The sequence below is a fragment of the Acipenser ruthenus genome, chromosome 47 (assembly GCF_902713425.1).
Source record: "Acipenser ruthenus chromosome 47, fAciRut3.2 maternal haplotype, whole genome shotgun sequence".
Classification (NCBI taxonomy): Eukaryota; Metazoa; Chordata; class Actinopteri; order Acipenseriformes; family Acipenseridae; genus Acipenser; species Acipenser ruthenus.
The window spans coordinates 9103006-9118526 of NC_081235.1; the positions used below are offsets into that span (position 1 = coordinate 9103006).

General features: G+C 50.1%; 1 long non-coding RNA gene across 1 annotated transcript; it reads right to left on the reverse strand.

Moving 5' to 3' along the window:
• Window positions 1-181: 181 nt before the first annotated feature.
• Window positions 182-15188, reverse strand: LOC131721064 (uncharacterized). Its single transcript, XR_009319840.1, has 5 exons — window positions 15063-15188; window positions 8801-8849; window positions 1937-2054; window positions 1277-1406; window positions 182-1029 (listed from the first exon to the last, which is right to left on the reverse strand). It is a non-coding gene; the product is annotated as an uncharacterized LOC131721064 (long non-coding RNA).
• Between the last annotated feature and the right edge of the window lie 333 nt (window positions 15189-15521).

The following is a 15521-nucleotide window of genomic DNA, read 5'->3' on the forward strand; positions in this document are numbered from 1 at the left end:
GTGCATAAGGACCCTCTTCTCAGTATCGATGTGGATGGAGAGTGCTCTCAGTCCACACTCTCTCCAGGCTCGTCTCTCCAGCCTCAGCCTCTTCAGTGTTAATTAGAGAAAGATTAAAGCTGAGGGGGGGGGGGGGGGGGGTCTGCCGGGGCAGATGAAAGCAGAGTGGGGGGGTGTGGTGCTGAAGGATGCTTCTGAGTGAACGATACCCCACTCAAGCATCGACCCACTGAGTCAATAACACTGAGCTCCCCCAGTCCGTGCTGTCAGGATGAATCTCGGTGTGAACGCGCTGCCCTGCTCAGTGGTGAGCTCCCCCAGTCCGTGCTGTCAGGATGAATCTCGGTGTGAACGCGCTGCCCTGCTCAGTGGTGAGCTCCCCCAGTCCGTGCTGTCAGGATGAATCTCGGTGTGAACGCGCTGCCCTGCTCAGTGGTGAGCTCCCCCAGTCCGTGCTGTCAGGATGAATCTCGGTGTGAACGCGCTGCCCTGCTCAGTGGTGAGCTCCCCCAGTCCGTGCTGTCAGGATGAATCTCGGTGTGAACGCGCTGCCCTGCTCAGTGGTGAGCTCCCTCAGTCCGTGCTGTCAGGATGAATCTCGGTGTGAACGCGCTGCCCTGCTCAGTGGTGAGCTCCCCCAGTCCGTGCTGTCAGGATGAATCTCGGTGTGAACGCGCTGCCCTGCTCAGTGGTGAGCTCCCCCAGTCCGTGCTGTCAGGATGAATCTCGGTGTGAACGCGCTGCCCTGCTCAGTGGTGAGCTCCCCCAGTCCACGCTGTCAGGATGAATCTCGGTGTGAACGCGCTGCCCTGCTCAGTGGTGAGCTCCCCCAGTCCGTGCTGTCAGGATGAATCTCGGTGTGAACGCGCTGCCCTGCTCAGTGGTGAGCTCCCCCAGTCCGTGCTGTCAGGATGAATCTCGGTGTGAACGCGCTGCCCTGCTCAGTGGTGAGCTCCCCCAGTCCACGCTGTCAGGATGTCAGTCAGTCTGAATGTGAATCTCACCAGTGGGCTCTCTCATGGTCTTTCTCTGTTGAAACGGGACGGGCCACGAGTAACAATATTAACTCTCCAGGTGCTTGACTATCAACACATTCAAATCAGAAGGATTGTGTTTCATTGCATTGATCTGGAAAAGCTGAGATCTCTGTGTAACTGCAGGGACTGTGGATAACATCTGAACTGGGTGTATTCAGTCTATTTGACAGCATATCTATCTATTCATGTTGCACATGTAAGCGAGTCGGATACAGAAAGCAAGTTAGACTTGTCTTTACCTCGAAATCCTCTGCTGTTGAAAGCACGTACCACGTCGTTCATTCAGTCGCGTTTCCACAGGGCTGATCAGTAGAACACAATGAGTTGAAGCGATGCTGCTGTCCAGCTCCGAACGCGCCCTGAATGATGCTGTGAAGCAGAGGAACGTTTACACCACAGCTTTCACAGCTTTTCGCTCCAGTGCAAAATTTGCTCCACTTTTTCTAACTGTAATGAACTCCAGCTGATTTTCCAAAACTGTTTAAGTGAAAAAACAATGATTCTCTTTTCCATACCCACGTTGTCTCCGGCTAGATTTGCACCTTTAAACTTTTACAATTACTGTGAGAAAATCAGGAGCAAATTTTGCTCTGGAGCAAAAAGCTTTGAAAATCCCCCTGTGACTGTATCAGCTGAATTCATTTCACAATGTACAGGTTTATCAACGTTTTAATTGAGAATCGGTCAGGTTAATAGCAGTCAACTACAACGGAAACACACTGGCCCTGCTGAACGGCCGGGGGCCTCAGAGAGGATTGTGGGAAGGCAGCGGGAGTAATTAAGACAAGCCTGTGGTCATGTGACCCGGGTCTGCCTCGTCAATATTAATATATTTATATAAACTGGGGAGTGTTTGGGTTAGAGCACAGAGAGAGAGAGAGAACTGAATCTGTACAAACCTCTTCCAGTTCAGTCTGCTGACTCTTGGTTTTATCGCTCTCTCTCCTTCTCTGTCCCGCAGGAAACGTTAAAATACCTCAGAGCGACCCGGTGACATCCCCTCTGCTCCATTACAAACTGTAAGGTAATAAAATACGCAGATTGTTTGAGAGAACACAGAACAAAACGCAGCCCCCCCCCCCCCCCCCCCCCGTTTCAAATGTGCAGGGAGTGGATAGAGGAGCTAAAAGGCACTTTTAACCTTTAACCTTTAACCCCTCTTGACCCTTTCCCCACAACAGCAGGCACTGGACAGCAAAGGGTTAATTTCGGGCAGTCCACGTGTGTGTGTGTGTGTCAGTGTCAGAGTGTGTGTATGTGTATGTGTGTGTGAGACAGTGTGTGTGTGTGTCTGTGTGTGTGGCTTCATTTTATTTTTCTTCCAATTGGCACAGGAGCAGAGAGAAAGAGAGAGAGAGAGTGAACGAGAGAGAGAGTGAGAGAGAGAGAGAGAGAGAGCGCTAGCTACCCTAACGGATGCAATCACATTAAAAGCCAGGGCTATCATTCACTCTGTCCGGTCCCAGTGGACTGGTCAAGGGGTCAGGGAGCAGGGCTGACCCTTGCATTATCTGGAGAGTGGGCAGGTCACTTTCCATTGACTGTCGGACAAGCGGTCAGCCTGGCCTGGTGTGCATTTCTACACCTCATTGAAGGAGTAATGTAGGGGAAAGGGGGGGGGGCAACACATGTTGAGAGGCTGAGAGCCATGAAGACACAGAGAACGATATCAATGGGAGAGGCTGAGAGCCATGAAGACACAGAGAATGATATCAATGGGAGAGGCTGAGAGCCATGAAGACACAGAGAATGATATCAATGGGAGAGGCTGAGAGCCATGAAGACACAGAGAACGATATCAATGGGAGAGGCTGAGAGCCATGAAGACACAGAGAATGATATCAATGGGAGAGGCTGAGAGCCATGAAGACACAGAGAATGATATCAATGGGAGAGGCTGAGAGCCATGAAGACACAGAGAACGATATCAATGGAAGAGGCTGAGAGCCATGAAGACACAGAGAACGATATCAATGGAAGAGGCTGAGAGCCATGAAGACACAGAGAACGATATCAATGGGAGAGGCTGAGAGCCATGAAGACACAGAGAATGATATCAATGGAAGAGGCTGAGAGCCATGAAGACACAGAGAATGATATCAATGGAAGAGGCTGAGAGCCATGAAGACACAGAGAACGATATCAATGGGAGAGACTGAGAGCCATGAAGACACAGAGAATGATATCAATGGGAGAGGCTGAGAGCCATGAAGACACAGAGAATGATATCAATGGGAGAGGCTGAGAGCCATGAAGACACAGAGAATGATATCAATGGGAGAGGCTGAGAGCCATGAAGACACAGAGAACGATATCAATGGGAGAGGCTGAGAGCCATGAAGACACAGAGAATGATATCAATGGGAGAGGCTGAGAGCCATGAAGACACAGAGAATGATATCAATGGGAGAGGCTGAGAGCCATGAAGACACAGAGAATGATATCAATGGGAGAGGCTGAGAGCCATGAAGACACAGAGAATGATATCAATGGGAGAGGCTGAGAGCCATGAAGACACAGAGAATGATATCAATGGGAGAGGCTGAGAGCCATGAAGACACAGAGAATGATATCAATGGGAGAGGCTGAGAGCCATGAAGACACAGAGAATGATATCAATGGGAGAGGCTGAGAGCCATGAAGACACAGAGAATGATGAAGGATATGAAACCAAGCAAAGCTGCTGAATCCTGTAGTAAATACTTCAGGTTTGCTTCCAGAGCTGCGAGGTCCTCGACTCGTTCAGTTTTTTGGCTGCTCTCTTGCTCTTGTGTTTTTAATGCGTGGGATTTAAAGGAGCGGGTAATGCTTTTCAGGGAATCAATAAATCCTTCAGGAATAGAGAGCTCTGTGATTGACTGCTGGGACAGCCTGCTCTTCCACACGATTACTGGCACTGCAGGAAAAAACAATGCCGACCAGTCGAGCTTCCAAGAATGAGCCGGGCGAGCGAGCGAGCGAGCGTCTGTGTGTCTGTCTGTCTGTCTGCCTGTCTGTCTGTCTGTCTGTGTGTGTGTGTGTCTGTCTGTCTGTCTGTCTGCTTGTCTGTGTGTCTGTCTGTCAGTGTGTCTGTGTGTCTGCCTGTCTGTCTGTCTGTCTGTCTGTCTGTCTGCGTGTCTGTCTGTGTGTCTGTGTGTTTGCCTGTCTGTCTGTCTGCCTGCCTGCCTGGTTAAATGCATGGCTGTGGCAGACTTAAACAAGAAAAGGGTTTAAATCATTAAATAATTGAATAATGGTTTAAATAAGTAATGCAGCCACTCCCTGGCCCTTCCACCTTCTGGATCGCATCAATATCAGGGTCTAGTGCTATATATTATAAAGACATTTCAGAGGGCTGGATCGCATCAATATCAGGGTCTGCTATATAACACATATATCTCAATAGTTAACTGCATAGTTATTATTGCCTACATGAGCTCTACTGGGCAGATGAAGGTGGTTCTGTTCTCACAGGAGAGAGGAGCTCGACTGGGCAGATGAAGGTGGTTCTGTTCTCACAGGAGAGAGGCGCTCGACTGGGCAGATGAAGGTGGTTCTGTTCTCACAGGAGAGAGGAGCTCGACTGGGCAGATAAAGGTGGTTCTGTTCTCACAGGAGAGAGGAGCTCGACTGGGCAGATAAAGGTGGTTCTGTTCTCACAGGAGAGAGGCGCTCGACTGGGCAGATGAAGGTGGTTCTGTTCTCACAGGAGAGAGGCGCTCGACTGGGCAGATGAAGGTGGTTCTGTTCTCACAGGAGAGAGGCGCTCGACTGGGCAGATGAAGGTGGTTCTGTTCTCACAGGAGAGAGGCGCTCGACTGGGCAGATGAAGGTGGTTCTGTTCTCACAGGAGAGAGGCGCTCGACTGGGCAGATGAAGGTGGTTCTGTTCTCACAGGAGAGAGGCGCTCGACTGGGCAGATGAAGGTGGTTCTGTTCTCACAGGAGAGAGGCGCTCTACTGGGCAGGTTACCTGCATTGACAAGCGGCCGTGGCTCTTGTGCTCATTCATGATTTCCTGCAGGCTGGAGAAAGGGTTGATCAGTGTGCTTTGATGTAGTGGTAACAGGGTCAACACTATCCTCTAGGGAGCAGAACCAGACAAAGCCAGTTTGCATGTATATTTTGAACATGCAGGAGTATTTACATCAGTGCCAGTAACTTTCATTATTGTACTCTGTGTTTTGAATGAGGGGGCGACAGGCTGCACTTAACTCCCCCTCCCCCTCCCCCCTCGACATGTTGAGTTAACATCAGGCCCTGACCTATGACCTCTGACCTGTGCCATTGTTTATCCAGTGCCAGTGGTCAGGGGACACCCCCACACAGAGAAGGGTCACCCCCCCCTCCCCCCCCCGCACTGTCCGGAGACACACCCCACACACACGCCTCTGAACAAAGGCTGAGAGAGAGAGAGAGAGAGAGAGAGCGAGGCAGGGCAGGGATGGGATGGGAATAAGACTCCTGTTGCATAGCAGCTTGATTAATTCCTGGTTTTACTAGGAGTTTAATAAGACACACCTGAGCTTGTTACCTGTACAGACTGGGGCTAATCAAGCTTGTAGTGAAAGCTGGCATGGGTGAAACTGCTGTGCAATAGGAGCCTGATTCCCATCCCTGGAAGGGGAGAGAAGGAAGGTTAGGGATCAGAGAGAAGGGGAGAGGGATGGAGAGAAGGAGGAAGGAGGGAGGGGGCTGTGTGTGTGTGAGTGAGTGTGTTTATCATGTCTGCTCTGGCTCAACTGTAAACAGTAAGGATTGTGCTTAATTAAGAATTTTTGAGCAGGTTTGAGAGGGAGGGAGGGGGGCTCCGGAAACATTAGGGAGCTGTCTGGGGCATCGTAAACATTGATTGAGGAGGGATGCTCCATCACACCATCCCTTTATGGACGTGCTTCTGTGTTGCGTGGCGGCCGTCGATGGCTCTGCGCAGATAGGGGAACGATTTCTAATGCATTACCGGCAGCAATGTGCAGTGGCAGGGGTAATATATCGCAGAGGAGGACTTCCGGCACGCTTCTAAAACTGTTGACATGAAGAGAGATCCAGCGTGCCAGGCAGTGCGGAGCAGCACTTTAGCGGCAGGGCGAGAGCGAGGACGTGATAAGCACATCCCGCACCCTCGGGGGGTAATGAAGCGTTCCCCGATCCCGGCGCCTCCCGGCTCCGCATCCTGCTCTCACTCCCTTTTATTGCGGAAGCTTCATCTCCGTTCAGTCTGCTGGCCTTTTTTGTGTATTTATTCGATTTCTCCCCTCTCCTTTTTTTTTATCGTCTTTGACTTCCTCCCTATGCTTTGTTGCACACGCAGTGCTGGTGGCGATGACAGCTCTGAGGCTCGCCAGTCTCCGGGAGAGATCCTCGCGCTCCGATTGGCTCAGGAAGGGTGTGTTCCAGATCGGTCAGCCTCAATCGTGACCACAGCTCAGCGTGGCAGCGCCCGGCTCCCTGGCACTGTGGAGATCACAGCTATGGACAGGGGGTTCACAGTCGTTACTCTGGCTCTCCCTCTTCCTCCTCTCTCCTCCTGACCCCCTTCTCCTCTCCTCCTCACCCTTCTCCTCTCCTCCTCACCCCCTTCTCCTCTCCTCCTCACCCTTCTCCTCTCCTCCTCACCCTTCTCCTCTCCTCCTCACCCTTCTCCTCTCCTCCTGACCCCCTTCTCCTCTCCTCCTCACCCTTCTCCTCTCCTCCTGACCCCCTTCTCCTCTCCTCCTCACCCTTCTCCTCTCCTCCTCACTCTTCTCCTCTCCTCCTGACCCCCTTCTCCTCTCCTCCTCACCCTTCTCCTCTCCTCCTGACCCCCTTCTCCTCTCCTCCTGACCCCCTTCCCCTCTCCTCCTCACCCCCTTCCCCTCTCCTCCTCACCCCCTTCTCCTCTCCTCCTGACCCCCTTCTCCTCTCCTCCTCACCCTTCTCCTCTCCTCCTCACCCTTCTCCTCTCCTCCTGACCCCCTTCTCCTCTCCTCCTCACCCCCTTCTCCTCTCCTCCTCACCCTTCTCCTCTCCTCCTCACCCCCTTCTCCTCTCCTCCTCACCCTTCTCCTCTCCTCCTGACCCCCTTCTCCTCTCCTCCTCACCCTTCTCCTCTCCAAAGCAAAGCATGGGAACTTACTGTGTAAAATACCAAGGGAAACTTTTAGAAAGGAGAATGAAGGCTTACTGACCAGGAGAGCAGGCTGGGTTCTGTGTTCCTGATCTCTGAAACTCTGCATTTAGAGCCAGCAGATTCAGTAGACCTTTCAAATTCTGTTCACTGACAGTGATAAAATATAGATTTAAGTATTAGGTAGAAGCTCCCCCTCCTCCCTTCTCTTTGCTCCCCTCCTCTCTCTCTCCCTCTCAGTCCCCTGACACTGCCCTGGCTGGATCAATACCTGATCGATCGGCTCTCGCTATCAGTGGTCAGCCAGGATAATCGGGACAGCAGACCGCTCTCCACCCCCCCGTCTCTCGCCAAGGAATTAAAAACAAACAAACAAAGGAATATAAGAAAAATAAGTGAATAAAAACCTGCCTGCGCTCTCTTCTCTCTCCTCTCCATTTCAGTAATGCTTTGTTAGCATGACTAACACATGCATTGTCAAAGCTATAAAAAAAACATTCTTTACAGGTGTGCATTTATATACAATCGACTGAATCAATTCCACTCCTTCACTTTTTCTTCTTTAATCTCCCCCTTTCTCTTCTCCATTTTCCCTCTTCTCTGGCCTCTATTTCCTCTCCCCTTTCATCCCCTTTCCCTCTCTCCCTCCTTCCCTCCCCTGTGTTCACAGACAGAGCTACAGGCAAAATCAATACCGCTCAGAAAAGGAGAGGAGGAGAGCAGAATATTTTTATCTTCTAATTGTGAGACGAGTGCTGACAAGGTTCAGACAAGAAAGAGAGGGGTGAGCAGACAGCAAAGGAGGAAAGAGAAATGGGGAGAGCGTGAGAGGAAGAGAGAGGGAGGCAGAGTGAAAGAGGGAACAAAGAGAGATCATATAGCTTGCAGGGTTCTAAACTCTGGGCTGTGAGTCCCAGGCTCTCTGTTCTAGATTCTACAATCAGTCAACGTGTGTGTGTGTGTGTGTGTCAGTGTGTGTGTGTGTGTGTGTCAGTGTGTGTGTCATTGTGTGTGTGTGTGTGTATCAGTGTGTGTGTGTCAGTGTGTGTGCGTGTGTGTGTGTGTGTGTGTGTGTATGTGTGTGTGTATGTGTGTGTCAGTGTGAGTGTATCAGTGTGTGTGTGTCTGTGTGTGTGTGTGTGTCAGTGTGTGTGTGTGTCAGTGTGTGTGTGTGTGTGTCTGTGTGTGTGTGTGTGTCAGTGTGAGTGTATCAGTGTGTGTGTGTGTGTGTGTGTCAGTGTGTGTGTGTGTGTGTGTCAGTGTGTGTGTCATTGTGTGTGTGTGTGTGTATCAGTGTGTGTGTGTCAGTGTGTGTGCGTGTGTGTGTGTGTGTGTGTGTGTATGTGTGTGTGTATGTGTGTGTCAGTGTGAGTGTATCAGTGTGTGTGTGTCTGTGTGTGTGTGTGTGTCAGTGTGTGTGTGTGTCAGTGTGTGTGTGTGTGTGTCTGTGTGTGTGTGTGTGTCAGTGTGAGTGTATCAGTGTGTGTGTGTCAGTGTGTGTGTGTCAGTGTGTGTGTGTGTGTGTCAGTGTGAGTGTATGTGTGTGTCAGTGTGTGTGTGTGTGTGTGTCAGTGTGAGTGTATCAGTGTGTGTGTGTGTGTGTGTCAGTGTGTCAGTGTGTGTCAGTGTGTGTGTGTGTGTGTGTGTCAGTGCCTGTGCCAACACATTCTAACACTTACCTCACTTGAGCAGATCTGCCGATAGTGCGCCATTCTCAACTGCTTCCAACTGTCAACACAATAGAAACAACAGCATCAATACCTTACAGCTACTGCACCGAAGCAATTAGAGGAGCAATTAGAGGAGCAATTAGAGGAGCAATTAGAGAAGCAATCAGAGGAGCACAGGAAACGACTGAAAACACAGCAAGCTTTACAATGGGGGCGGGGGGTACGTGTGTGCGCGGGTTTGAGAGACCGGCGGGTTTGAGAGACCGGCGGATTTGAGAGACCGGCGGATTTGAGAGACCCGCGGGTTTGAGAGACAGTATGGAGAGGCCCTCACTGCAATCACAGACTCACAGACTGGAGGCTCACAGTATGGAGAGGCCCTCACTGCAATCACAGACTCACAGACTGGAGGCTCACAGTATGGAGGAGCCCTCACTGCAATCACAGACTCACAGATTGGAGGCTCACAGTATGTTGAAGCCCTCACTGCAATCACAGACTCACAGCCTGGAGGCTCACAGTATGGAGAAGCCCTCACTGCAATCACAGACTCACAGATTGGAGGCTCACAGTATGTTGAAGCCCTCACTGCAATCACAGACTCACAGATTGGAGGCTCACAGTATGTTGAAGCCCTCACTGCAATCACAGACTCACAGCCTGGAGGCTCACAGTATGGAGAGGCCCTCACTGCAATCACAGACTCACAGACTGGAGGCTCACAGTATGTTGAAGCCCTCACTGCAATCACAGACTCACAGCCTGGAGGCTCACAGTATGGAGAAGCCCTCACTGCAATCACAGACTCACAGCCTGGAGGCTCACAGTATGTTGAAGCCCTCACTGCAATCACAGACTCACAGATTGGAGGCTCATAAGGCAAGTGGATTTTCCAAAGTTGGAAAAAGTAGGACTTATTGAATGTGTTCACACTGAGGGGCCCGGCTAGTGATTGGACCTTCAATCGATTATCAATCTAATACTGAAAACAGGACTTTCTCTCTATGTCTCTCCCCTTCAATCGTGGTTTCCCCTCCCTCCCTCAATCTGCAGGTAGACCCCCCCCATAGTAATGAACAATGCTTTCTTTCTCCCGTATGATCCCGTGCAGTTGGTTCTGCCCCCCCTGTAATAGCCCCCCAGGGAGGCTGGCTCTAAATGAGGTGTAAAAATCAGAGATGCAGAAAAAGCACGAGGCTGCGATCAATATCCCTGCCCCCCCCCCCCCCCCCCCAGCACTATCGATCAGACACGACATTCTTCATGTATTAATTAGGGAGGGGGGAGTTACAAGGATGTACAGTACTGTTAAATACATAGATATAGAGATTTATATATAGACCCTGATAGTGATGTGATACAGCCCTCTGAAATGCCTTCATAATATACAGTAGACCCTGACAGTGATGTGATACAGCCCTCTGAAATGCCTTCATAATATACAGTAGACCCTGACAGTGATGTGATACAGCCCTCTGAAATGCCTTCATAATATACAGTAGACCCTGACAGTGATGTGATACAGCCCTCTGAAATGCCTTCATAATATACAGTAGACCCTGACAGTGATGTGATACAGCCCTCTGAAATGCCTTCATAATATACAGTAGACCCTGACAGTGATGTGATACAGCCCTCTGAAATGCCTTCATAATATACAGTAGACCCTGACAGTGATGTGATACAGCCCTCTGAAATGGCTTCATAATATACAGTAGACCCTGACAGTGATGTGATACAGCCCTCTGAAATGCCTTCATAATATACAGTAGACCCTGACAGTGATGTGATACAGCCCTCTGAAATGGCTTCATAATATACAGGAGACCCTGACAGTGATGTGATACAGCCCTCTGAAATGCCTTCATAATATACAGTAGACCCTGACAGTGATGTGATACAGCCCTCTGAAATGGCTTTGTATGAGATGGTTAGTATCTTCCTGTCTGGACCCTTCTAAAAGCATGGCAGGGTGTAATAAAGCACAGTGAAAGCATGGTAAAGCCCAGGTAAGCATTGTAAAGCATTATATATCTATCTATCTATATGTGGTATGCATAGCGTAGCCATGACAAGAATGACAAGCCCACCCCACCTCTGCTTTAGAGGAAAAACAAAAATCAGGAAAATAGGACTGAATGAAAACAAAAAGAAAAGCTGACCTTCCTCTCTTTGCAGCAAAGGTTTCTGGGATAGAGGAGGAGCGGCGGCGCCGGGAATCCATTTCCATGGCGACAGGAATCCTAATTTCAGTGTTAAAGGGATACACACACCCACAGCAGTATACCGTAAGTGTGTGTGTGTGTGTGTGTGTGTGCGTGGGGGGGGGGGGGGGCAGAGAGGCGCAGGCGAGGGGGGGGGGGTGGAATTCACGCTCAAAGTGTGTGTGTGGCGGGGGGGGGGCTTGGACGCTATCGCCTTCTTTTCAGTTTAAATAAAGATCTGGGTTAGATAAAAGCCATTAACGGAGAAATAAAGCGCTGGGCTGGCATGTAGGACAAGCGCAAACTGCAGAGAGCAGAGTGTGAGATCAATACTCAATCAATGAGCTCGCTCCGTGCAGCAATACCGAGTCCCAGGCTCTTCATCAGCACTGGAGACGGGGGGGGGACGGACCCTTTCTGTGTCTCACCCCAACACTGCCTGAAAGGAGACCAGTACTGATTAGCACAGACACTGTGTGAGTGAGTCTGTGTGAATCTGTGGGCCTCTCTCCCTCTGTGTCTGTGCATCTCTGTGAGTGTGGGTGTGGAGGCAGTGTGAGTGTGTGTGTGGAGGCAGTGTGAGTGTGTGTGTGTGGAGGCAGTGTGGGTGTGGGTGTGTGGAGGCAGTGTGGGTGTGGAGGCAGTGTGAGTGTGGGTGTGGAGGCAGTGTGAGTGTGTGTGTGTGGAGGCAGTGTGGGTGTGGGTGTGTGGAGGCAGTGTGGGTGTGGAGGCAGTGTGAGTGTGGGTGTGGAGGCAGTGTGAGTGTGGGTGTGGAGGCAGTGTGTGTGTGGAGGCAGTGTGTGTGTGGAGGCAGTGTGAGTGTGGAGGCAGTGTGAGTGTGGGTGTGGAGGCATTGTGAGTGTGGAGGCAGTGTGAGTGTGTGGAGGCAGTGTGGTTGTGGAGGCAGTGTGAGTGTGGGTGTGGAGGCAGTGTGAGTGTGGAGGCAGTGTGAGTGTGGGTGTGGAGGCAGTGTGAGTGCGTGTGTGGAGGCAGTGCGAGTGTGGGTGTGGAGGCAGTGTGGGTGTGTGGGTGTGGAGGTCATATCAGATCAGCCCTGGGCATGCTCCCCACACGCAGACACAGGCAGACAGACAAGCAGGCATTAAGCAATCAGCATGTTAATTGAAAAATAAAGACTTCATTGCATCACATTGCATCGAACTGCATCGGACTAAATACTTACTTTCCACCCAATATATCAACTATCGATGCACACTTACATGATAGGATCATCAGCCGTTAAAACGATGAATGATAAAACTTGCTTGGGAAAAATAACTGCAAGACGCTGCATCGTTTCTAATAGCAGCGGTTATTCTCTGTGCTGTGCTGGCTGATCGATAAAGACCCCCCACCCCTCCACACCAGTTGGCGCAGCAACATATTCACTTTCCCATTGCAATGCCGATCTCGCTATACAGTGCGCGACTCCGGATCCGGATTACTGGGAATCGTGTGAAACGCGTTTAATACAAGCGCCCGTTCCCTCCCTACCGCGTTTACCAAGGGCAGCCCAGCTACCTGAACGACAGCCAGCCAGGCAGGCAGGCAGGCAGGCAGGCAGGCAGCAGCAGCGAGGGAGACGGATCGATAAGCGCTTGGATCTCCCCCTCCTCTCTCTATCTCACTCTCACTTTCCCGGCCGCTGTAACCCTCTTGCTGAGAATTGATCCACTTCGCCTTTCCAACCGTCTCCGAATCCATCTCCTTCTCCCGTCGCTTAGCAACCCCGGCACCGCTGGAGTGTGTGTGTGTGTGTGTGTGTGTGTGTGTGTGTGTGTGTGTGTGTGTGTGTGTGTGTGTCCAGGTTGTTGGACTAATTCACCTGAGCCAGGTACACAAAAGAGCTAAATGAAATACAAAATATAAATAAACGTTTATGAAAGTGACATAAATAGAAACAACGTACGTGCTTTTAACTGCAAAAAATAATAAAATAATCAAACAGTCGAGCTAGTCAGTGTTTTATTGAATCTTTAGATACGATTTTATTTTTTAGCGTGCAAGTTATCAAACAACACCAGCGGTATAAATACATATAGGCCTACAGTCCGAATAAAACATCATTCAGAAAAAATACAACAGGAACAGAAGGGAGTATTCAAAATCAAGATGTAACCATATACTCAGATCAACTCATAAAATAACAAATGGGCTTTCCATTGTACTACAGTGCTCCAAACCAAACGACATGCTTCAAAAACACAGAAAAATACTGAGAACACAGAGAGAGAGAGAGGGAGGGAGAGAGAGAGAGAGAGAGAGAGAGAGAGAGGGAGAGAGAGAGACACACACACACACAGACCCCCCCACACACAGACACAGAGACACACACACACAGACACACAAGCACACCCTCACACACAGAGAGAGAGAGAGACACACACACACACACACAGACAGACCCCCCCCCCACACACACACAGACACACAAGCACACCCTCACACAGATAGAGAGAGAGACACACACACACACAGAGACCCCCCCCCACCCCCCCCACACACACACACAGACACACACACTCACAGAGGCTGGTCTGGAATGCTCTCAGAGAGACAGAGATCCAGCACAGTCCTCCACAAGGTCAGTTCTAAACACCCGAGAGTAACTGTGTCACAATCAACACAAACGATTGCGCTGCACACGGGATTAAAGGGCAACACCAGGCCGGTGTTATCGTGAAAGTGACGCACACAGCGAGGAAGTCTCAGGGCAGTTCCTGGAATCAGCAGTCTGATCAATCCGCTTTCCTTAACCGTTCAGGTTTCTGACAGGCAGCACAGTCTCTCATAAACGGATTGCTTTATTTATTTATTTTAAACAGTTAGTAAGGAGGTAAGCTTGCTAGCTGGCTGCCTGCTCCGTGCTTGGAGAGGCGATCGGGTTTTATTGACAAATAAATAATGAAATAAATAGAAACCATCCCACCACTCACCCCACTGTAGCTGCCCCACGCTTGCGCTTCCATTACCAGCACAGACAGATCGAGCTTGCATTGCCATGGAACCCCCCCACCTGGAACGGGCTCCTCTCTCAGCCCGGTGTTTGTGAATCACTGCCACGCTGCCCACATCCAACTCAAATGAGGCACAAACTGATAAACAGGAGCATTAGGGGTGGAAAAAAAGAGACTGAAAAATAAACGTGTCACGAATTCTACAGCCTTTGATTTACTGAAGCTGGATTTAGTGAAGCAATGTTAAAAGCTTCTCATGAAGAACGGAGGCAGGTAGAGGGCAGGAGCTGCCATGCTCATACCTGCAGTGCAAGCAGTTTGATTTCAAGCAGGGCTGGGCATGGTAAACGCTTTGTGATCATGGCCCTCATACACGGGGTGATCATTTTAAAACATGACCTCCGGTCTACACTCGGTTCAAGAAAGCTCTCGGTTTGCGTGCCTTGATTTCAGGAAGGCTGTTCCTGTTTCACTTCCCAGGTCATTTCCCCTCAGCATGGTCTAGCGCTTCAAAGTATAAACCAGTGTGGAACCAGCTTCCTACAACCCAGCAACTTGCAGTGGAAACCACGTGCTTAAGAGTGAACAGAAACCCCACCGCTACAGGATCAGAAACATCTTTCACTAGAGACGCCACACTGCAATGTTCATGTTCAAAACGCAGGCGTTTCCCAAGCAAATAATAATAAAATGACTTGAAACAAAGAGATTCTGCTGCAATCAGCTGTCAGGTGTGAATACTGGAAACACTAGGTGTAGCCTCTAGCCATGCCTCAGAGGAGAGCTACTTGACAGATAAGGCCTACACACATACTGCACGAAGCCGCTCTCTGATTCCATGCTCTAGTATTTATCACATGCACAAGCGGCTGGATAACCACGGAACAGAAATAAACAGAGTGCGTTAACAGCGTGTAATCAGCAATGCTATTCTCCGCGGGGCTGTGTGGTAAATGCGTTTAATAAGCAATGAAACATAGCACGCCACGTCAGCGCAGTGAAACTGGAGGCTCCTTTCAACGCGTGAGGATTAGGGGTATAGGTCTGCTTCCTGGTTTCCAGTGTTTATCGATAAAAAAAAACAAATTCAAAAAGGGGAAATGTCCTTACCGTTTTTATTTTGAATCGATTTTCTTCTCGGATTTGTAACTTGCTTGAATCTTGTTCCTCTCGACCCAGCGCAACTCATCGTGACGCGCGGGCACGGCTTCATTCTAAACAGGTGTGCGCGCATCTTTAACGCGATGTGCTCGAGTCGTGTCAGGTGTGCGCGGGCACGGCCGCTTCCAGGTTACAAGCTGCATTGACAGCTTCCAACGGGACGTTTTATAATGAAAAAAAAGTGGTATTTATTGATATGGAGGAGGAGGAGGGTAATGCGCATGTGCGAGACCCGGAGATAAATGAGGCAACGATTCTTTTGCATTGATTATTTCCCCCTGTCGAGTACCTTTTATACACCAGAAAGGGGGAACGCTGAAGAACAGGTGGATCTATACAGCCGTGCTGAACCGAGACAGATAAGAGGCGACGCGACACTAGAGGGGCACTTTCCTAATCATTGCAGAT